Raw genomic sequence first — 22,489 nt, forward strand, 5'->3', positions numbered from 1 at the left:
CACAGAAGTAACTTCTTAACTGGCTGTTGGATAGAACTATCAGAAAGCAGACGGTGGGATTTCAAGACCATGTCAATCTAGGAGAATTTACAACAGTACGGTCTTTTGTACGTGTTTGCCGCATGAAATCGAAAAAGGAATAGGAAACAGAACTGGAGACAGGCTTTTGTGACCCTGAGCACAGACCTAAAAGACCTCAAGCCTGCCTCTGCCAGCCAACAGTTACACTAAGACTGGTAATGTCATAATGTCATGTTCTCATGGGGGAGCTGACTCCATGGACACCACATTCCAGATGTCAGACAACTCTGTATTGTCAGCAGGACCCAACACAAGCAGCTCTGGAAGAGATGATCAAGAAATGGGATAGTCAGAGAGGGGCATGCGTGCATGTGTACCAACCATCAGCCCAGATCAGATCAACCACCACAGGAATCCTAAGCCTATGACAACATGGATGAGAACTACTCAGAAGGGACAAGGGGCCACCTCTTTCGCCACTCATGTAACTTCTCTCCGAATAACATGCAAGCATGTTGTGGGCCCACCGAATGGAAAGAGTTACAGCACAGAACAATGCTGGCAGATTAGCTATGGGCTTCTTAAAGGTAAAGGCCAAGTCTTTTCACTGAGGCTGCCAGGCACACGCCTGTAGGTAGAGCCTCAGGCCACTCAGGGACTTCTAAAAGCTAAGCAGGAAGCTTCTCCCCCTCTGATAGGTGTGGGGCAGGGAACTGGTTCTTTTAATAAGTGACTTGATGCACCTGTTATTTCATTAGGTCTACATTAGGTGAATAGTATCTATGCTAAGAATAAATGTAGAAGACAGCCCTACTACATTCTATAAACATGCTGAAGGCAGGCAACAGCAAAACAATACCAATGTTCTCAATTGGTTCTAAATATAGTACTTCTCTGCCTTAATCATTTCATAACTTCAGGGGCATAAAATGACATACTTCTCAGCAGCAATGACCCCAGAGGTAATGGCCAGAGATGATGGCAACTGTCACCAACTCCACAATCAGTACTGACCCAGATTTAGTGTTTCAGCAAGAGACATTTATGCATCACCAGTCATCTCCCAGTAAGAGAAGGCCAGCGTGCTTCTCAATGGGTACAATTATCTCCTGAGAGTACACATACATTTGATGAGCTACTGAGCAGAATAATCTAGAATTCTACATTTGATCTTGAATGGCAACCCAGTCACTCCCTGCCTGGGCTGTGCTGTAATGATGCCCATCTGTCTACTGATAGACTCAAAAAAAAAAAAAAAAAAAAAAAAAAAACCAAAAACAAAACAAAACTGGAGCGGTCTGAGATTGGAAGTATCCTGCAGTGGGCAGAGAACAGAGGGGCAATGAAGACACCCAGGCTTGGTGGCCTTGGCAACAATGAGGAGAAATGGCAGCTGTCCAACTCTAATAAACTGAAGAATCAAGTCAGGACACTGCTAGGGAACAGTGCTCACTGGAAGAGACTCCACTAAAAACATAAGCAGCTTGCAAATAACATTCCACATGAAAACAAAACTTCATTTATGACTGGCATGTGCCTATAAATAAAAGTTTTATTTTAAGTCTACATATAAACAAGAAGGAAGACAGAAGTATACACCTGAGCACAAACACCTAGGAAAAACTGAAGTGTTTTTCTTTTTGTTGTTTTGTTTGAAAGGGAATCCTATATAACAGGAAGAAGCTGAGCAACTTCTGCAGATGGCTAATCAACTGACATTACAGACCATGTTGAAAAAAAAAATGTAATGCACCATGGCTTTACTACATTGATATTTAAAAGACCAGTCAATATATCAAGGTCTCAAAAAATAAATAAATAAGTAAAGAGGCAGGAAAATAAAAATAAAAAATACACCTTCAGATTATTGTCTTTGACCAAACAAAATAAAGGCAAACCATAGTACCCCAGCCATGGCTTTATCTCCCACAATTTCAGTGGCAGGTGGTCAGCCATTGCAAAAAAAGTATTAAATGGAAAATTTCATACACATAATAGCCCCAGTGTTTTAAATCACAGGACTCTAAAGAGGGCCAGGGATTCCCACCCTGCCATTTCATCAGGAGTTGATTAGCCTTTGAATTATCTACAAGGTGTGTTCAAATCTCCTGCTAATCACTTCCTAACCAGCGTCATCTCAATCATCACCTGCCCAGGTAGTTTACTACTTATGTCCTAACAAACTTTTATTTTACTTAATAAGGGCCTCAAAGTAGAAACATGACAGAGCCATCTTCACTACCCACAGAACGGCACCTTAGTTTCTTGATTTTCAGAAACTTTTATTTTGTTCTTCTCTACATGTTGAGAAGAACTTGTACTTCCCTCACTTGCTAACTTACAGGACAAAACCACAACCTATCACACACAACCACATGTTTGCTCACTCTAGAGTTGGTGGGACCTGGGAGAATGCCGATGATAGATAAACGGGTGGACTAAAGTCTCGTGCAATAACAACCTTTATTCAGAGCCGCAGACAGTTTACACTGTTAAGAAAGGCCAGGTGAGTAAAGTTCTCATGAGTTCAAGTTGTATATAATCATAAGGATAAGCCACCTGTGCCAAAAATGTTTGCCTCTATGGAGAGGCATCTAAAGGATATTGTAAACATTTAATTGGAAAATAACAGCAAGCAATAATGAGTAATCTGAAGTAAACTCACTCCCCTCCACTACACCTGGGAGGAGCACAAAAACCATTCCAAGAACAGTTTCATGTTTTGAAGAACCTGAGGTCACAAGAGCCTTGTCTTGCTTTCTTGGCGTGTTATCACAAGCAGTCAGAATTCTCCTCACACAACTCCCTCCATTCTTGTACTACGTAAAAGTGCAAATTTACTTTTAAATGCTAATGAAAAAAGGCTGGTGTCTATTGTTGAGAAGAACTCTGTGCAAGTTCGGGTTTAGACTTCTATCACAGGAGCTAGTGATATCCCTTAAGGTTACTAAGTCTTCATTCCAACGGAACATGCAACCCCTGTCCAAACCTGGTCCTTCCTTGCAAAATGCAGAGAGATTTGCAAAAGTGCAACCATAATCCAGCTCTCTGCCAGGAAATACTGATGTGGACAGAGACAGAATGCATTTCCTCCAAAATCAGCTGAGAAAAGATGGATCTAAGGGCATCAGTGAAACCACCTCCAAGAGTAGAGGCTGAAAGGCACCACCAGGGATCCCCACAGGGGTCTGCTGGAGCAGAGGTCACAGTGGCAGAGAGGGCAGCAAAGGGAGGGGGTATGGCTGCTCAGGCTAGCTACCACTCTTGGGTACGACTCTCATCAGCTTCCCCTCCGGAGGCAAGCAGCACTGGGACAATAGGGGTCTCAGAGAAAGGTCCAGGAGGATGGAGAGCAGGCAAGGAGGAAAGAAGGGTGGGGGAAGGCAGCTGGAGAGCACAGAGGAAAGCAAGCGGACTCTGGCCATCCACACCCCAAACATCAGACAGAGCTGACATTGCTGCATTCCAGCGCACACATCCTCCCAGGGACATGAGTTTCTTTGCAGTTCTGCTTCACGGGGCTACTTGAAGCAAATCTGAAAGCCATCCTGCCCTCAGGGTTTTAGCAAATTGGTTCTTGTTCACTCATTCCCTCAAAGCATTTTCAGTCCAGTTCTCATTTGTACTGTGCATGTCCAATGCTGCCATAGAGACAAAGAAAGGTTCGGATGGACCTGCTTGCTAATGTATGAGACTCACAATGAATTATATAATTATACAATCTTTTCTTTAAAAGACTCTTGTGCGCGCGCGCGTGTGTGTGTGTGTGTGTGTGTGTGTGTGTGTGTGTGTTACTAGGGATGTAGTCTGTAGTCCTGTGCCTTGAGCATGCAGAGTACAAATTCTACTCCTGAGCTCCACCCCAGCTCTATACAATGCTTGTCTGCAGATGCTATGAAATGAATGCTTAAGAAATCTCTAATGCCATAATGTAACTATGTGTTCAGTTCAAAGGACAAGCCAAAAGCCAAAACATAAGTAAGTTGCATTCAATTTATGTACAGTGTAAGTATTGTTCAATTTCAGGTTGGTTTGCTCCTTAAAGTTTGGGGAAAGAAAATATAATAAAGTGATATTTCAGGACATTTCATATTTAATAAGAAGAAATTATCTAATAAGGGAGAACAAATACTTATGCATATTACATTGCCTTTAAACTTATGTAAATATAAATAATATGGTAAGAACAGTAGGGGTAAGGAATATATAACATAACTAACTATTCACTCTGCTTGGCAATCTGAGCCAAAGCTTTTATGGGTAAACCTTTGTGATCAAAGTGGAGGGAATTATTTAATGAACTAACAATGAGATTACTGAACGTGTAGCCCTTCTTCCCTCTTACTGTTAGACTCTCATGGCATTTGTCCTATTAGAAACACATCATGATAACACCATTGCCACTTTATCACTGTCGCTGAGGGCTTCCCTGCATGAAGGCAGTGTGTGCCTGGGACACTGTATTTTGTCTACACTAATTAATTCAGTACTTGCAGAACCCCGAGAAGTGCTACCATCTGTATCCTGCAGAAGATTGAGAAATGTGACACGTCCAGGTGTGTCTCCATGTGAAATGTGTTCTTGTTTCACACATACCTTATATGACCAGAAAGTGACTTTATAGAACGTTGGTACACCTGGATCTTTAGTGTGACATAAGACAGGAATAGAAAAAAATGTTCACCTTGAACTGTCATGTCAGGTCTCAGGTCCAGTGGAAACGTCTACATATTAATTGTTGCTGTGTTTATAGTGTGTAACTGTGAGTCTAACAGTCGTGATTGTGAAGATTAAATACAACCAGAAGGTAGGTTCAGGTAACTCAAATGCCCACTCGGCACTTAGAGGGCAGGAGGGCGTTTGTTCCAGGGCCAATGCGATGATGAGGGGAGGGGAGTGGGTATAGGAACAGCTGCAGCTTCACGGTGAGACCATCGCCAGAAGCACTGGGAAAGAGACGGGGCTGCCATTTTCAGATGTGCGTTCACCAGCCCCTCCCATGCCAGCCAGGCTTCTGTGTGTGCCCCAATACCGGCTGGCCCTGAAAGGACTCCACACATGCCTACTGAATGAATGCAGAGAAAAGAGGAAGCTAACAGAAGGGCAGGAGAGAGGAGAAAAAAGGAAAAGGAAAGTAAATGAAGTTGGAGAAATGAAGAAGGGATTCAAAGATTCTGTGAAACACACCAAAAAAATATATATTTAGCATGGTTAGATTTAATAATTCCTTTTAAAATAGGATTACCTTTTATTTCCCCTTTAGGCCATAGGGTTCTGGCAGCTTTCAATTCAAAACTCAAAAAGTAGGAATGATGTTCTCAGTGTTCAACTCCGATTTCTGAAAGGAAATGGACACAGGCTAAGCATCCTGATGGACAAGTAAAGAAGTTCAAAGAGCATTAAGATGACATCAGTCTTCATTGAATAACATATGACAATGCATTTCTGAAACTCAAGAGGAAGGATGGGTTGGAAGCCTGCACTAAGCTAGTGTAGCAGGCTTTCCATTGGCTGAAGAAAACAACAAAATCAACAACTGAGTGGGTTTGCATCATGCACCAGCCACAAGAGACCCAAGACTCGCCCCAGGTGTCACATGCCTCTAAATGCAGCATCCCTTGTAGGACTCACCAGGGCTCAGGCTCACGTATGGACCGGGTGCAGCAGGAAGGGGCGGCTGACATACCATAGCAGGACTGGGCAAGGGAAACTCTGCCCAGGGCTGGGCGCTTGTACTTTCAGAACTCAGCTCTTGTAAAAGGAAGTGTCTGTGTTACAGCTTTCTCTGTGCCTCACATGCAACACTGACCTGGACAAGAATGTTCGTTCCTACATGTCATAGAAGGTGGCCCGACCCTGGGTTAGGTCAGGCCACCTTTTGAACACACCACGCCTCATTTTCAGGAAGGGAAAATTAACTTTGGGCATGTGGCTGGCCCTAACCAGTACGGTGCATTTTAAAAGATGACGAGAAACTAAGGCTGTCTGAGGGATGTGACTCTGCACATCTCCAGTATGTGTGACTGCTTTCACTGTATTTGGGGTAACTGGATGAATCATCAAAGCGATGTTTATCCAGACATCTGGCAACTCATGAGAAGATCCAGTGCTGGAAATTTTAACTCCGTCTTCCTCCCACATCTGCTTTTGTCAGAGGCCACAATAGCAAAGAACTGACTGCATCTTTGCTTGAAGTGGGAGGCACCACTTCTTCATTGAGAAGCACATTCTGTGCAAGGAAAGAGGAATAACTGGTAACTAAGGAATTGCTTGCAGCTGCAACAGATGATAGTTAAAAACCATACCACCTGGGGTTTTTGCCAGATTCCCAAGTATCACATGCTCCTTTCTGGACTGATGTACGATAAATGACAATAAAGTTTATTAGTAAGCCTGCACATGTTGACCCAGATTTTATATGGATTTAAAAACTGGACAGAAAGCCTGAAAATGTCTACCTTGATAGCAACCAAGAGTGGTCCACCCCAACACTGTCACCTACAAGCCATTCCAAACAGTCTGCTTTGTTGGATCACTCGGGGATGCTCAGCAATGGTATGAAATAGAACTTAGCACTAGAAGGAATAAAATAAAGACAGCTTCCACATTTCTCTTGGTTCCTTTAGTGCATGAATTTTAATGATATTATTTTATATGGAATTCCAGGGATTCAAATCAATAAAGTCGTATGCTTTTAAAATTATTTTAGAGCACATTTAATCTACAAGATTTTTGAGCCCAATTTAATTGGTTGTGACTCAGAATAAAATAAATAGTTTTGTACTATGCTATTTTGCAACTAGCTATTTTTTTATTTTGGCTCAAATATTCTTTTTCAGCTTTATGATTATTCTTGCCTACTTTCATACTTTTGAAGAGAGAAAAGTAAAGAGCCAAACTCCATTATGAATCAGAGATTTCAGAGTCATAAAATTATGGCTGAGACAGAACACTACAAGTAAATAAATCCAGTATCAGTTTATCTTCAGAGTGGCCATGTGTGCTCAGAGCGGCCTTAGAGTCCTTATGGTCATGTGCACAGTTGATCCATTTTTACTAAGGAGATGAACTCTTAGAGTGGCTCTATGCCTGCTCCATAGTCACAGAGCACACCTCAGATCTCATATTTCCCACAGCCAATTCAATTCTCTATTACATCAATGTTGATGCTTAATCTCCACAAATCTCTAAAGAGCTTATAACTATGTATTTTAGTGTGAAATAAAAATAGCCTAGATATTAATATAAAACAATCAATATAAAATGGTAATACCACTTCATAAGGTAACAAACAAAACTACAAGAGCATACTCTAGATTTAGTTCTACTGTTCATACTGACATGCTGAAGACCCATGGGAAACCAAAGTAAAATGTGGGATATTCTAGACTTTGGTAATCCAAAACTACAATTTCTCTCTTGTTCCTAGTCAGATCATAATGATAGGGTTTACTAAAACACAGTTTCAAGTGATTTTATAGCCATCCATCAAGCAAACTCAAAGTGTACACAAGCAACATATAAAGTAAGAATTTGAGAACTATCCAGTAGCAGATCCACCATTAAGATTTTGTATTCTCTAAAACTCCAGAACTGCTCAGTTTGCTCAGACCAGCAGTTGCTTGTTGACTCCCACTATTTACATCAGTTGGTGCTGAGTGCATGCTATCCAAAAAGCTCGAGGTAGTGACCACCTTACTGCAGACCATGAACACAGGGCTGCAGGGTAGCCTTCTCTGTGGCCTGGAGGAGGATCCAATGGGATGAGTGTGTGTGTTGGGGTTGGGAGGCAGCTTAGTAAATCTAATTGTGCTTTCTCTAAAGAGTGTGAACTGACTACTCAAACAAGTAAAGGGTATGTGCAAGAATGAAAGAGAAGATCAACAAACCAGAGTAGCAGGGTACAGAAGCCTCCACACATGTTACAGAGAGCAAAGAGTCCAGGGAAGAGAGCATCCATTACGAGGGATTTATTTCTTAAAATTGGGAGGCAATTAAGTACAGCCAGTCCTCTGTAGTCATTGATTCTTACCTTCAGATTTAAGGAACAAGTCTTAAAAAAAAGTGTTTGGAAAAACAATTTCAACTTCACTTAACGTGTACAGAATGTTTTGTTATCACTCTTCAACAAGGTAATGTAACAACTATTTACATAGCATCTACACTGTATCTGCATTCTACGTCAGCCAGAGATGACTTAAAAGTATATGGAAGATGGCGACAAATTCTCTGAAAATATGCCATTTTATAAGAGTGACTTGAGCATCCATAGACTTTTACAAATGAGGGTTGTATGGGAACCAATCCTCTACAGAGACCAACAACATACGATGGAGGCTTCCATATATATATATATATTCATTTAAACTCACAATTGTTATAAAATCTCATTGTCAAGTAACCATAGCAAGGAAGAAGCAATGGAACCTAGAATTCAAAACTTTGTCAACAAAGAAAAGTAGCATATAAGCATACAAATAAGTTGTCATCATAATTAAAAAGAAATATAAGAAATCATTAATGAGATCCATGACATAGCTACTCAAATAGTTAAATATAAAATCTGAAAAAAGGATTATGCTACAAAATTCAGAATGTTACAAGCACTCTACAAAGTAATTTGGCAGGTTTTACTTTTTCTTTTTTTCTAAAGCAGAGAACACATTTGTTTGACTTAGTAATTCACCTTCTAGTTATCAGGAACTAAAACAACCAGCTTCCACACAAAGATTGAGTTGTAGGGGCATCCTGCCTATGAACCTGTAACAGTGGCCACACCCATTTAGTCGTGGCTTCAGGTGCTGATGGAAGTGGACAATGGAAAGCATAAGGTATGGTTTCTCTTGGGTCATGGATCAGATCAGAAGGGCAGAGACAGGCTGTGGCGGTTTTTTTTATTGTTCTGTGTAAGATGTTCCCCAATAAAACACCCACTTATCATTTATCTTGGGTGTAGTGAAATCATTACACCCATGCCTTCATTGAATGTTCACAGCAGCCTTACTCATGAGAGCCCCAAACCTGAAATAACTCAGATGTCCAAGAGCTGGTAAACAGATAAACAACTTATTATGTGGAAGATACCACTCAAGGAAAAAGAAAAAACTGTTGATACATATGACAACATAAAGGAATTGAGGAGCACTATACCACATCTGCCAGATACAGACTACTAAGGGTTTGCTCTCACTTAAAATTCTGCAGAAGGCAAAATTCCATCAATAGACATCAGATCACAGATTGCCATGACTAGAGGAGATGGGAAGGACCAAATACAAAGAGGTGGGAGACATGTCAGATGAGAGAAACATAGCTCATGGCTGGAATAGTGGCTATCTGTACATATCTGTAGAACTCCTGAACAGTATACAGGAATTCATTAAGTCTGACAATATATACATTAATTGTATATACATTGTACTTCACATACATGTTTTAAAAAAAAAAAAAAAAAAACCTGGTAGCCAGGCGTTGGAGGCCCACACCTTTAATCCTAACATTCCAGAGCCAGAGGCAGGTGAATCTCTGTGAGTTTGAGGCCAGCCTGGTCTACAGAATGAGTTCCAGGACAGGCTCCAAAGCAATACAAAGAAACCCTGTCTAGAAAAACCCAAAAATAAATAAATAAATAAATAAAAATAAAAAATAACATGATTACCACCATTAATTAGCCTAAAAATCCCTAACTTCATCTGTAAGACTTAAAACCCTTCACGGGATGGTTCTCCAGATCCTCAAAGACCTAAGAAGGATCATAGCAATCAGCAGTGGCTAGATGCCTGGAGACCATTAACACTGAAATAATTTTTCTACAATTTCTGCTGAGCTACAGCCTTGCTAATGTTTAGTAATGTGTACTCTATAACAAATCTTTTCATTGTAAAAGGATAGACTTCTACAATTTGATAGTTCATGGATGGTAAACTATGGGAGACATGTTGAGATATGTTCTATCACACTGTGAACCCCAAGTTAACATTTAAGTTAATTAAGTAAAAGTAAAACTTGGCTCAGGAGGCTTAGTTAGCAACTAGTTGACAGAAAGTGACTATTGAGCATCAGGGGGCATCTGGAAGATACACAGGAAGTAATGGGGGGAATTTTGAGTGCTGAGGCCTTTTCTGTTTGGGGGGAACAGAAGGACAGGCTTTTAGGAGACACCAACAAGGAGAGAAGATTAGCTGGTTGCTACTCAACCTTTCTGAGCTAGCAGGTTGATGGGAGATGTCATTCTGTAAATATGTTTCTCTTATTTGTTAATGAATAAAGCACTCTTGGCCAATAGGAAAGCAAGATAGGTGGGACTAGGAGACCAGGAAGAGAAGAAGTAGTAAGGAGGAGCCAAGATGGATGATGAAGAGAGCAAAACACCGGCGGCCTCTCTCTCTGGTAAGATAAGAACACGTGAAAGTACTTAGATTAATAGAAATGGGTTAATAATTAAGACAGAGCTAGCCAATGAGAAACTAGTACCTGGCCAACAGCATTATATCTAATACAGAGTCTCAGCGTGTTAATTGGGGCTGGTGCAGCAGCAGGATAAGACTAGCTGCACGCAGAAAAACCTTACTCCTTACAGCAGGTTTTCACCCCAGCCTTTGAATCTTGAGTCTTGTATATGAATAGAACAATAGAGATTTAGTTAAAGCTACCTTTAGTGGCAGCAACAGGACCAGTGCCTTTGAGAATAGAATTCTCAACAGCCTGCAACCTAAGCCAGTGAAGCAGGCTGGTAGCGGGAGACTCTTAATTGCTGGCTGAAAAATCAGTAGATTAAGGTACAACCACTGTGCCAAATATAAAAATACTTATACAAATATTTCCCAGGGGGCTTCCATGTATTGGTTGATATCTAGATAGAAACAGACATTGAGATTTTAGGCAAGAAAAGTTCTTGATCACACAAAGTCCACTGTGCCAAAAATGCAGTGTTTTCTATGGTAGAAGTTACATATTTATGTATGTGTATTTATGTATGTGAGATAATCACTCAACTGTAACTACATCATAAAGTAGAGTATTCAGTACAAAATGAGTTCTACTGCACCATGTGAACTGGTCAGCCCAAATGGGGTACTTATATACCTAGGAAGCACTCAGAACAAAGTGAATTCTACTGTGTGGTGTGAACTTGTCAACCCAAATAGAGTTCTACTCTACCATATGAAATGGTCAGCCCAAATAGGGTTCTGGTATGCCTAGGGTATACTCACATGCTACCTTCTAAAGCCCATCTTAGATCTCTTGACCTTTTACCATGATAATGACCCTTCACTACTAAAGTCTAAAAACAGGCATGAAACAAAAATGACCCAGTACCTACTAAGACAGTAATAGTACTGGGGACTATCAGATCTTGACAAAGGGAGACATGGGCAAGATAGAAAGGTATAGTGGCTTTAATGAGAATGGCCCCCATAGGCTTATATAATGAATACTTGGTGGAATTGTTTCAGGGAAGGATTGGGAGGTGTGGCCTGTTGGAGGAAGTGCATCACCGGAAGTGGGCTTTAAGGTTTCAGAAGGCACTCCAGGCCCAGTCTCCTTCACTCTTTACTCCAACTTGAAGATAAGACGTAATCTCTTAACTTCTGCTCCAGTACCTCCCGGCTGCCATGATCCCCACATCATGGTCATGGACTAACCCTCTGAAATTGCACATGGCCCCTCAAATTAAAGCCTTCCTTTTAAAAGTTGCCTTGATTGTGTCTCTTCATAGGGATGGAAATGTAACTAAGACAAAAGAGGATCTAGAAATATTCAAATCAGCTGCCAAATATCATGAGTGTGGAAATGGAGCAATGCACTAAGCATGGGGAGATGGCCAGCATTCTGAGTTGCAGAATTGATAAAGAAGTCATATGACTCATAACAAGCACATTCTAGTAACCAAACAGCCACCTAATGTTTGAACAGGCTATTCTGTGAAGCAAGGAGATCTGGAAGCAGCAATTAACTTAGTAAGGCTCTTTTCTAATATTTAATAGCTATGCCTCCTGGAGCAGTATCACTACCTTGAAACCTGTTTCCCAAAACTCCGGTTTTCAACCTGATCAACAAAACTAATCATTCCCAAGTCCCGCTGTACTCACATCCCCTTTGTCCCGGACTCACCTGCTGTGGACACCAGTCTCCTCTACATAAACTCCTTCACAGCTCCTCAAGCTTCCGATGAGAGCAGACAAGGCCTTTTATGGATGAGCCTTACCAGCCACTGTCCCTCATGTGGCTGGGTCCCAGACACTCAGAGCCATGAGCAGAAGACACCAACTGCCCATGCTTTTTTCTTTATCTTGTGTCACCCTGTCTGCTGTCTGAATATGTCTCCTATGTCCTGGAATGCCTGGAAACTTCAACCCTTTTAACCTTAGCTCAGATCACCCTGCTTTTCAGTGCATTTCTTTGACCTCTCCAAATTTTATCTCTAAGCTCCTTGCCATGCCCTGGCACCTTGCTAGTTTCCATGAAGACACTGAGTCTAGGTAAAATCAGCTGTGATTTTTAAGCTCCCACTAGGCTCCCACTAAGCCATAAACCCTTCCTAGTTATCACAGCCCCTAGGATAGAACCCGGGAAGTGAAGTGAGACCACACTTTTTGTGAATGACAGAACAGTTAGCTACTTATGTGACATGTATCATTGTATCCATTCAGTGCTGAACCAGCGGGGGTCATGCGACAGCTTGAGAAAGCCCAAGCAAATATTATTTTAAAGTTCTTAAAGGTGTTAGAGGTGGTAGGTTGGCAACTCTCAAAAGAATAAAATAAAATACCTCCTTTAATTGGGACAGGGGGAAATGGCTAAAAGTGATGACCCAAAGAACATTTCTGACATTCTGGTCACTTGGATTTAAACCTTGCTTCTATAGCATGGTGACTCATTTCCCTCTAGGGTCCACAGCCTTATCTAAAAGGGTCATAACAGGGATTAAATATCTGTGAGTCAGCAAATGATCCACAGGGCTCTGTCTACTCAGTGCTGGCTGGTTGTGCAGCAGTGGCGGCCCTGACAGAGCAGAATCAGGTCACATCCTGGTGACTGCCGTGACTGATGGGCTAAGAGTCTCCTTGAGCAGTTGGCTTCTTCATCAACAAATGGAAGCCATTGCTATTCTAGTTGCATATAGGAGGCATGTAACAAAAGGGGTTTTGGTGGTGGTGGTTTTTTGTTTTTGCTTTTTTTTGTTGTTTGTTGGTTTTTTCTTTTTTTTCTAATTCTCTTCTCCCTGGGTTATGAACCATTGATTTCTGGGTAACCTGGAAATTTCCCATCATGTTCCAAAAAGGACTATACAGATTAACAACAGTTTGAAAGTCAAACTAAAGAGATGGTGAGATGGTGGTGAACACCTTTAATCCCACACTTGGGAAGCAAAGGCAGGCAGATCTCTGTAAGTTCAAGGGCAGCCTGGCCTACAGAGCAAGTTTCAGGACAGCCAGAAATACACAGAGAAATGCTGTCTTGAAAAAAACAAACAAACAAACAAAAAAAAACAACAACAACAACAACAGAAGACTGTGAGCATCTCCCATCGATGTTTTTCTCATGGGAAAGAAAGAAGATGCCCTTTGTTTTCTGAGGATTGATTTATTTGGACTAAGCTGCAAGTGTGTGCTATAAATATAGAATGCTAAAAGTTTCATTAAATATACTCAAATTCATCCAGCCCATCATTTATATTCGTGGATTCTGTATAAACAGCACTTAGCAAACCACACAGTTGAAGAAATGCTGTGTCCTTGTTAACATGTGTAAGGAGCAACTTGATGGAAAAATTTATGAAACTTGCCACAATCCCAACATCACACATCTTTTGAGGGTAATTATGTACCCAGTTGCAAATTAAGAATAGATGCATGCACTGTATAGAACACACCTTTATCAAAAGAGTACTATATATCTCAAATGTTCTCTTCTTATAAACGGAGCAGAGTCACACAGCTTATCACACTAACACAAGGTCTTAGGCCTAGCACAATATTAGCTGCGTATTATTCAATTAATAATCATATTGTTCTCCAGCCAGAACCTAGGAGTAACATAGTCAAAATAGATTACAGAAATTATGAACCAAATGGTCAGAAGTGGCTGGGAGAGTCTATTATTTACTCTAGATGCCTGGATATAAACAAGAGCCTGTAAAACAGTCTTAGGCCAAGTGGCTGGAAAGAAAGTGGTGAAGACTCCTTACTTTAAATGTTCTCACTTGTGAAACTCTTACACTTTCTAAATCCAAACTACATTCAGAGGTATTTTTGTCATGGTCAGACTAATCCTTCCAGTCTCTACACTTAGCTGTGCAGTAGACACTGTGCTTTGCAGTTGTTAAATTCTCATGTTTAAAATCCCTTATTAACTTATGGAAACTATTTCCATGAACCCCCAACCACCTAAGGCTGAAAGAATTGATCTTACCTTGAGGGTGACTTTAAAGTATTATTTATAAAAGACTACCTATTAAATTAGTCACTGTGTTGCTTGAAAAATAAAAATTACATAATATTATTTAAGTCACCCTGGGATATAATGCCAAGAAATTGTATCAACAAGTTTCTGCTTCCTATTATCATACTCTGGCAAATTTCCATCCATTGCAAGCATCTCTAAACACCAAAGAGGTAATTTGAATAAAATGTAAGTCTTTCTTTTTTCCTTAAACAGTCCAGGCTAAGCTATTCTAGTCAAGTCAGCAAGCATCAGGTAAGGGAATCTGTCTCAAAAGATAACACAGACAGCAAGCACGTACAAGCATTTGCACAGGCACACACACGCATGCACATACACAAACAATTTTGAATGGAGACACAGCTCAGTGGCAGAGTGCTGGTCTAGGGTGTGTAAGGCCCTTTGTTCTATCCCAATACTACAAAAAAAAAAAAAAAAAAAAAAAAAAAAAAAAAAAAAAAACCTCTATATTTATCATGGAGTTCAGGACACAATGTCTTAGCTCACTAAAAGACAACAGGCTCTGATGTGCATCATTTCCAAGGACACGGCTTTCCCACATATTTCTGTTCCCTGAGAGATATCACTAACAACCCTCCAGCTTGGCTCTCTCCTCTTTGCTAGATATATAATTGGAGCCCTCCTCAAGTGCTTTTCTGAGCAGGTAGCACTAAATCCAAGCCAAAAAAAAACCTACTCTTGTCTTTCAAGAAGATCCTAAGATCCATTCATCTCTTTCACAAGCAAGTATAAAAAGATGCCAATATCAACACCAGTATGTTCTGCTATCCTACAAAATTAGGTATAGCATTAGCAAAATGTAACATAATCTATTGGAGACAACTTTTCTCTTAAGGCTTCAGCAGGTTTTATTGAAACATGTGTTTATATTATACAATTTTTAAAATTGGATAAAATATGCATGACATGAAATTTATCATCTTAACCATTTTAATCATAAGACTGGGTGGTGAAATTCACTGGCTGTGCTATGTGCCATTAGAGCATCCATGTCCAGAGCTATCTTCCTCTTACAAACCTAAATGCTCTGCTCATTACGCAATTATGCATTCTTTCCTGCCCAGCCTGGAGCACATCTGTTTCCCTTCTCGACTGACTACACTTGATACCTGATACAGATAGGATCATTAATACTGCAGTTTCATAGCTAGCTACTTTTAGGTTACATAATTGCCCCCCACAGTTCAGCCATGCTGCAGTGGGTTTCACAGGACATTTCTCACTTCTTGTACTGAAACATTCCGCCTTCATAACCAAAACAGAAGGCCAGCTTCAGTAAACACTCAGCAGTAACCTTTGTTAATAGACAGCAGAAGTACCAACTATTATGTGAACCAAAGCAAGGGCCTGCCTGCAGGGCCAGGAGACATCCTTCCAGACTCAGAGTGCTATTCACTGGCACATGCCACAACCTTGCAATGAGGTCTGAAAGAGGAGTGTGTTAGCTCAGCCACATGTCATGTCTATAAAAACAAGAGCAAAAAAGGAGGTTTCACTCTGGTTCAAATTTTGATACCTAATATTTGCTTCATTCTGTCCTCAGGGCTCTAAAGAAATTAATGTCAGGTAAAATGACTAGGCAGGAAAATTGAGACTATCCAAATTAATGTCTCCACAATATATACTTAAAACCCATGCCCCCCCATCATATTAATGGCCACTTTGCTATCTTAATAGTAAAACCAGTTAAGAACCTCATACCCAAAATGACTGAAACCAGAAATGATTCAGATTTCAGCTTTTCATATAGATAAGGAGTTTTAGAGACAGAATCCAAGTTCAGACACCAAATCCACTCTGTATCTTACGTAAAATGTTCCACAAAGGTAGCCTTTGAGTTAGTTCTCTCCTGTCCATCATGCTGTACTCCCAAATCAACACAGGTCTTAGGAAAAATACTGCCAATTACCCAATAAATAACTGGTTGGTAAAAGTTAGTGCTTATAGCACGGTGTTTGAAAATACTTATTTGCCATCAAACAACCCAAAAATGGAATTTTACTTCTTTTCAGAATTTCCTTCATATCAAGTAACAATATACTTACCATCACCAACAGAATTTGTAAAATAGTAACAATTACATTTTTTAGTTCCTAGTGGTAGCAATGCTATATATTATTAGTTCTATACAAAGATCTTCAAATTCAAGGCTTTCTTATTCCCTGGGTACCACAGGAAAGCCACTTTTTCTGTTCCTTGCTTCTTCCCTGATTAACACTATAAAATTGAACTGCTCATGATCTCAGGTGCTAAGCTGTTTAAGACCTTGGTCCTTGGGTTTGATCTGTCTTGTCTGCTCAACTAGCTGTCAATCAACCTGCTTTAACAAGTAACTGATCTGGACTCTGGTCTGATCTCTAAGAAAGCCCTCCTAAACACATCAGAGGCCTCCTGGAGCACTTCCTGGCACAAGGAAGCCCCTTAGGAGAGGCTTGATGAATAGCCAGAGTCCAGTAGTTTAACCATTCTGGGACAGAATGAATGACACACCTACAGGTTCATCCCTGATCAAGAGTTTGACCTATAATGCAGACAGATCAAACCGTGCCAGGAATGGGGGAAGGGCCTGAGCTCATCTCTCACCACTGCCATCAGCACTCTAGCCACCTTTCTGGACCACTCTACCTGTAGAGCATGCCAACCACCTCAGGAACACTTGATTGAGGCCTGAGACAAAGAGTCTGAATCCCAAAGCAGAGTTCCAGAGTCCCCACAGACACAAAAAGGGGAAGTAATCCAGGCCAGCTTTGAGGACATCGTTATGCAACAAGAGATAATAAAGCATTTACTTCAACCTCTAGCTTTCTTTCTTCCCAGTAAAATCTTTTACCTGAAAGTATCTATTTCACAGATTACAAAAATAAGCAAACCTCATCAAAACGGCACTGGGACTGATCCGCTTCCTTCCAGCCAGTCACCAAAGAGAAGTCAGCCTTCTCAAATGGCAGCACTGATTAAAAGATACTCTACTTGGTTTTGTTGAGTGGGACAGTCAGATTAAATGGGTCAACTACATAATTAAACCATAAAAATAGAATAAATTTAATGGTGTAATAATAAATAGTTCAATATTGTGGGGGTTAAATTGGTTTCCAAATAAAACTAATTTTCATTGTAGAATACACATTCCATTAGAGTTCTACTTGAAATCCTCATCATTTTGCAAAAACTTTCATTTGGTTTACTGAGGACTTTTTGACTTAAGGAACTGAGACAAAGTCCAGAAATGGTTACAAATTTCCACAAATTTAATTAAGTTAATAGTATCTAAATCAACTTTTGCTGGACTAAGAAAAAATATTTCAAGTATGTAAATTTAACATATCTATCTTAAAATAAAAGCACCGAAGCATTTTGAAAATAAAAATATCAACCTGCAAACCAAAAACATATTAAAATTCTAAGAAAAAGACTATATTTTTAGTGTAATGTCTTGATTTTTTTTATGTTACATTTAAAAATGTTATTGAAGTAGCACGCACTACAAGATACATTTTCTTTTCTGGGTACCTAACATGCTCAGCAAATGATGCTGCAAAAGGAAGTCATAAATGACCCAGTGTTTTGGCTGTGAGAATCCGCACAGACTAAAGGCAAGTAGAAAGTACTTCAGCAAAATCATGTGGCTTATTAAGAAGAATGACTCTGTTATAGGTGAGTAACACTGGTACCCAATGTGATGGGACAGACTGTCACCCCAGCACTAGGGAAGCAGAGGTGAGAGAATCTTGGGTTAAACAGAACATTTCATTCAAGCCTTGGCTATTGAACTAGGCTCTGTCTCAAAAACGTGCATACATGCACACATACACACACATAAGCATGCATGCCTACTGAAGAACATGGGTTGCGTCAGAGGCTCTTGATGAAAAGTCTGAAGTCATCATGAGGCTTTCACTAGCCCACGGGTCCTCTGTAATATTTTCAACCAGGCAACCACCTTCAGACCCCTCCTTGCAGCCTGAGATCCCCAACTGAATTATACTCGCTGTCCCAGCTTTCACAATGACACCTCACACGTAAGATTTCACTAGAAGTTTAGAATCGCAAGCAAAGAAAGGTCTGGGAGATCCCAAGAGTCAGAAACCAGGACAGATTGGCAAGTCTGTGCTTGAAGAGCCCTGCAGGTGATGATGCTAACTACAGTGCAAAGCACTTGCTGGCTCAAGGCTTCCTAGAGCGACCTGTATATATGTGTATCGTGGAGGATCCCAGCAGCCCTACTCCAGAAAGGAAGTCATTGGACAGTTGGGACCACAAAGCAGGTGACCTTGAACAGCCTCTGCACAGAGCACTGGTATCTGTCCTGCCACTTTAGCTCTGACAGCTCTCCAGTTTTGCTTCCAAGCTGGAGAACAGAAGGCAAAGCTGTAAGACTTCCCAGCAGGCACCGGGCCCTTGATGCACAGTCAATCAGCCCCCCTCACAGGAGTCACAGAACAGGAAGGGGTGTCCTGGGACTGAAGGTAACAGCTTCATCCCTCCTGCACTTTGCTTCCAAGTGTCCATCAGTTTTTACAGTGGCGCTAAAGGGACAAATGACCTTATTTCACAACAAGGAGCCCGGGAGTGCACTGAATAGACTCCTTGCTAATTCTACCACGGAACGGGCACAGGACATCAAGGGCCTGATAAAATCACCCACCCACACATGAGAAGCAGAAAAGATGTGTTAGAAACAAAGCAGCCACTCTAAGGAAAGGGCAAAGCCAGCAGGTCCCAGGATGATGCAGTGTCAGCCTAGGACTATGAGACACAGAGATGACTACACTGGATCTCAAGCTTTCACACAGCTACCCAGTCCCCTTTGCACATCAGTTCAGTCTTCACTGAGGCCCCTCTGACCTCATAGAAGGCTGATACCGCCTTCCCAGTGTTCTCCTGCAGGGGTTCTGCTTCAGTCATTTAGAGAACATACATTTCACCAATTCCTAAAAGGGTCTTTCTGATATAGCAAACTGCTCTTGACTCAGCCTAGGAAATGCCAGGCTGGGGCAGTTCCTAATTCTTTACCTACACAGGGTGAAGACACTATTACAGCCTCATACCCAGAGGCAGCATACTGATTCCATACTGCAAACAGGCAAACAGGTCCTGTGAAGACACCAGTGTGAGGGCCTTCGCCATAGAGGTTGGCATAAGTAGGACCAAAGAACGGGGCAGTTCAAGTATCCAGAATCAGGGCCTTCGAGAGCTACTCCTTCATGACGAGCTCAATAGCACAAGCCCTCAGACACCAGAAAAGATAAGACTGTCCAGCACATGGCCTCTCCCAAACAACCTGAAGGCTGTCTTATCTCTGCACCAATGCCTGTGTTACCAGAAGAGGATGGGCTGAATACCCTTGACTGGACATTCTTGAGACCTCGCTTTCCCAATACCTAGAAGCCCTTCAGATGTTGGGAAGTGATATTTTCCTTTTCAGATTTTGGAATGTTTCTCACAACTTGACAGAGAGCATCTCAGAGGGTAGGATGCTTCAAACTCTCAAACTGTTTGGAAGGATAGATTTCTGAAATGTTCAGAGTTCATTATATGAGGATTGTGGAGGGGATCAGGGAAAGATGAATGTGTGATAACAACTCCAGAAACATCCAGTGAAGTACAGAAACGCTACGGAGCCCTGCTTAACTTCTAGTCCAGCAGCCTTATGAAAGAGAAGAGGCAGGAAGCCAGCTTAGCGCAATTTGTGCTACGGGAACCCATTCTTGCTTTCGGTTACTACAACTTTCCCTTCTACTAGTACACGGCCATCTGCTTAGCAGAGTGCTGCCAAGAACATGGAGTCAAGGAACTGCGGAGTCTTGCATGGCAGCACTCGGGGGAAAGAGCGAGCCACAGCCATGGAGCACTGTATTGGATTGGGTTTTCTGACAGCCATAAGAAACAGTAGAACAGAAACAAATAATGGGCACTATTATGACTTTAGTCTAGGAAATCTAGAAAAAAAAATTATCATTCCAGCTAGTAATTAGTATGAAAAGTGGCAGAGTTACTATTTTGCATTCTTTTTTTTTTTTTTTTTTCAAATTAAATCTTCAAACCTGAGTGTAGTTTCACACAAGCAGGATGCCTTGGTTCAGGGTGGCCACATTTTCAGTGAGTAGGTAGGGCCAGTGGTCCTCTTATAGCAGCCAGCACATGTGTGGGCTGCAAGCGCTTCCCCAAAAGATCAAGGCATTCACCTCCACGGCAACATGTCTTCCATGCTCCATAACCTCCCAGGATGCAGTTCCGCATTCCCACTATAAAGCCTTTCAGCATGTGGGTGATTACAACACGCTTCCATGCTCCATAATCTCTCAGGATGCAGTTCCGCATTCCCGTTGCAAACTCCTTCAGCACGTGAGTGATTATAACACGTCTTCCATGCTCCATAATCTCTCAGGATGCAGTTCCGCATTCCCACTGCAAACTCCTTAGCACGTGAAGGACTGATAACTCACCTTGACCTAAAGATAAGCCCCCCCCCCCACACAACAGCAGATAGTTAAGTCTGAACCAGATGGCCAGCAGACTCAGCTGGCTCCATTATGACTGACATCCTCTGTTTATTGCTGGGCAAAATGTACTTTATGCCTCTGCATTCGGGCTGCTCAGGCATCATGAAGATATGATTGCTTCCTTTGTTCTTTTTGTTTAGAACACAGAAGGTCAAAGAAAATTAGAGAGAAGACATCATAACAAAAGCCTTTTAGAATGGCCAAGAAACGCAGGGTAGGAATGAAGCAAAAAGAGCTTCAGGCCAAGGAAAGGGCCGGTGTGGAGGTTGAGATGGTCAGGAAGAAGACTGCAGATGCTGAGGCCAAGTCAGGGAAGACCCAGGGAAGACTCTCTCTCAAAAAATAGAGAGAGAGAAAGTAAACAGAGATAAATTCTGTGATGATCTGAGAATCCTTTCCCACCAGGCTAAAGTCTAGGTGTCCTAATTTGTTCTAAGCATGGCAGCCAGGGCTTTGAGCAGCCTGGGAATGTGACCAGCTCGTTTCTCAGCTGACTCACAAGTGAATTCAGCAGAGGCAGGAAAATGAGAAAAGGAAATATTTGCAAGGGTACCCCAAGATGGAGCACCCCAAGAACACAGAAAAGGCCTGGGCAGGGAAGAAATGTCAGAGTTGGGGCATGCGCTCAGTTTTCAATAAGCTACCAAACATGACAAAAAACTATCTGTGGAGTCCATCCTATCCTCAGCCTATAGACTGGAGGCCCTGGCTAATGGGTGCATGCTTGCTGGGTCATGGGAAAGAATTCACCCCTTTCTAGGCAAAGTGTCTTGGGTTTTTTTTTTGTTTTTGTTTTTGTTGCTATGATAAACACTATCATCAAATGCAACTTGGAATACAAAGGGGTTTGTTTGTCTTACAAGTCCCAATTCATTCTCAACAGAAGCCAAGACAGAACCTGAAACAGAGTTCCAGGCTTGCTCACATAGGTTTCAAAGGCAGGCCTGGACCACCTGCCTAGGGGTGACACTACCTACAGTGGGGTGTGCTCTCCCATGTCACTTAGTAGTCAAGATAATGTCCCACAGACATCCCCACAGGCCAACTTAGTGGAGGCAATTCCTCAAATGAGACCCCATCTTCCAAGGTGTATGGAGGGTTGCTTCAAGTTGAGAAAAGCCAGCCAGCACTGTGAGTTTGTTTCCCTGATCTCCCCAGAGATGTAGCTGACCCACTGAAAACTCCCTGGGCACAAAGTGCTGTTGCCATATGTGGTTTCAGAGACATCTCTCTCGTCTGCAGGACAAAGTCTCTCCCAAGCTTTCTTTGCACATCCAAATGCAGTGGAAACGCACTCTAACACGCTGTTCCATGTGAAGTACTTTGTCTTGAAGGAAGCTTAAACCGCTTAGGCTGCTATTACAGTGGATAGTATTTCATAGAATACCCTAAACAGAGTGGCATATAAACATAAATTTATTTCTCAAAGTCTGTAGATAAGAAGTACAGGCTAAGGGTCTACAGATGTGCTGTCTGGTAAGGGTCAACTTACTGGTTCA

General features: G+C 41.5%; 1 protein-coding gene across 2 annotated transcripts in view; it reads right to left on the reverse strand.

The window, feature by feature from the left end:
* The window catches only part of Fam110b (family with sequence similarity 110 member B), a 121,315-nt gene that overhangs the window by 87,216 nt on the left and 11,610 nt on the right, over nt 1-22,489 (reverse strand). Inside the window, exon 2 of one of the 2 annotated variants that reach the window (XM_051197428.1) lies at nt 5,267-5,359. The exons of the other annotated variant lie outside the window; for it this stretch is intronic. The gene's annotated coding sequence lies outside the window, so the exon portion shown is untranslated. The remainder of the gene's footprint in view (nt 1-5,266; nt 5,360-22,489) is intronic. 2 annotated transcript variants of the gene reach the window in all.

The sequence above is a fragment of the Phodopus roborovskii genome, unplaced genomic scaffold (assembly GCF_943737965.1).
Source record: "Phodopus roborovskii unplaced genomic scaffold, PHOROB, whole genome shotgun sequence".
Taxonomy (NCBI): Eukaryota; Metazoa; Chordata; class Mammalia; order Rodentia; family Cricetidae; genus Phodopus; species Phodopus roborovskii.